The following is a 2,557-nucleotide window of genomic DNA, read 5'->3' on the forward strand; positions in this document are numbered from 1 at the left end:
AAAACGGATGATTTGATACAATTTGCTTTACTCGGTGGTGGCCTGTATATGCAGCAGATGGTAATGCTTTGGGACTGCAGCTGGAATGACATTAAAGCAGCCTCACATGAGTGACATGGAATCTTCGCCACACTAACTTGTGCTAAATTAGATCTATAAATGAATGCTACTCCTCCTCCTCTACGCCCGAAACGAGGGAAAGACTTAATTAACCAACTGGACATATTGTTGATAAAATCGCATCGTCACCATACTCCTGCAACCATGATTCTGTCATACATAAAATATCAAGGTTCATTTCAAAATTATATCATTTAACTCGTCTGCTTTATTACGGCATGACCTGGTGTTGAGGCACGCTATATTGAGGAAAACAAGATATATATCAAGGAGTTTAGAACTAATGGAGCCTCCTCTCTCTCTTCGCGGTGCTACGAGCAGTACGCCGCGGTGGGGATCAAATATGGCGACCGACTGTGGGCTAAATCACAAACTGTGGCGTTTCTTTTTATAGAATCTTATCGGGCTGGGCCACGTTGTGGGGGTGGGCGGGGTGGGGGAATGCACGCAAGGAAGAGGGGATAGGGCTGGGATGAAAGAGGAGGGGCGGGCCTTGGGAAGGGACGAAGGAGAATGGGAAAACTTAAATAAAAGAGAGAGAGGGAGAGAGAGTGAGAGACAGACAGACAGACAGAGAGAGAGAGAGAGAGAGAGAGATTGTGATCAACTGACGCGCTGGCAGATAATGACAGGGAGAAAAAACCCCAATAAATTCTGTGTGTCATACAGACTGTTCAATTCTTTAAGAGTTTTATTTTTTATAATCTAGTTTAAAAATCAAAAAGATGTGTAAAATAAGAAGAAAACCTGTCAGAGTAACATAAAATTATCAAACATACCAAATTATAAAGATAATCTTTCAAGATGCTAAAATATTTAATTATAAGAAATGGATAAAAATATACTTTTAAACTGAATTTAAGATATGATTGCCTGATTCTAGGCGTGTGCCATAACTAATTTTACGTGTAAGGAATAGCGAACACTAAAGAGGGTCGATGCCAGCTTTATCTGATTGTTAACAGTGTGTCTTGATCTATAAATAATAATATTATTGATTACAATAATTTTGTTTCCTGGTTTTCACAAAGTGGAGCGCACAATGATTTCAAATATAAAAAAAAAAGAGATAGCAGCACCTTTGGAGGTGTGATCGCATGGATGACCTTTGAAGGGTTGGGGGGTTTTTTGTTCAGTAAAGTATGATATGGAGAGTAGCGTTTTTAGCCCCTTACTACACTCCAGAGTGGGCATAATTCATCTTAGTGATGACTTTTGTGTAGTAAAATTTGTTGTTGCTTTGTTTGGTTTATTTTTTAACAGCAGAATCTTAAGTGAACCGGAATTATTGATTGTGGGATCTTAGGTGAAGACTACAGCAATAGAATTAAACCGAGTATAGTTCTATCTAACAAGACTCAAACTCTTATCCACCCCACCCTACCCTCTCCCCTCATCTGATATGGTTTGGTGTATCTTTAACATAGAAAATATTCATATTATTGTAGTTGAGTATTGATTTCATATTCTAATGGAGCCTCTAGATATCTACATTTAGACAACAGTAGCATCTAATTTGCACACACAATGGAAAGCAATATCTTTATTTAAAATGTATAATATATACATACACACACACAATAATTATATATACACATAATAATTATATATTTATGAATAAGAATACTTTTAAAAAATTGAGTATCTGGGTCTTTCTGCTGGGGTGTTGTATCCCTTTCAGCCTGGGTTGGCCTTGGCAGGTAGCGCAGGAGCCAGCCTCTGATGAATATTAATAATCTAAATTGTGTTGCTGGGGGGCATAAAAAACACTTTCATTCAAATTTTTAAGAAGGAAAACAACTTAACTGTGAAAACTTCGGTCCACTGCAGCATCATATCGGTTCTTATACTTAAATACAACACAGGTGCAAGGCATTTTTACTAATTGACTTGCCTAATCTCAAGGACCTCGGAATAAAACCTTCTTTCTTATCTAGATTTCAGTGCGTGAGTCGGGCATTCGCGTAGCGCAGGTAGCCCACAGTTCCGCCGCGAGAGAGGGCTCCTATCAGGCGTGCGGTGCCGCCCACAGAGCATCCTCCATTACTTTTAATCTCCTTGATATATCTATATATATACATATTTATATATATAATATATATCTATATATATATAGAATATTAATGCAAGGTCTGCGCCAAGTCAGACGGAAGCCGGTCATTAAAAAATTGTCACATGGTCATCTCGTCATACCCCTATGTGTGACGAAATGACTTTCACTTTTCTCTCCAAAATAGTTATGCAAGTAGAGTTTTAGAGGAATCAGTGTCAGCAGTCTTTATTCAAGTAGGTATATAATTGCTGGGCCATGCCCTCTTGTTTTTAAGTAATTTCCTAAACTGCCCCCAGCTAATCCCACCCCTCCCACCAATAAAAATAACTCCACAAAACTACCCAGTTATGAACGGTGAAGCTGATCAGGTACACAGGCACAACG

The 2,557-nt window shown here is 38.6% G+C and overlaps 1 protein-coding gene across 4 annotated transcripts in view; it reads left to right on the forward strand.

Moving 5' to 3' along the window:
* Positions 1-2,557, forward strand: part of LOC101858480 (interferon-induced helicase C domain-containing protein 1) — a 24,612-nt gene that overhangs the window by 3,327 nt on the left and 18,728 nt on the right. The window lies entirely within an intron of this gene.

The sequence above is a fragment of the Aplysia californica genome, unplaced genomic scaffold (assembly GCF_000002075.1).
Source record: "Aplysia californica isolate F4 #8 unplaced genomic scaffold, AplCal3.0 scaffold00104, whole genome shotgun sequence".
Classification (NCBI taxonomy): domain Eukaryota; kingdom Metazoa; phylum Mollusca; class Gastropoda; order Aplysiida; family Aplysiidae; genus Aplysia; species Aplysia californica.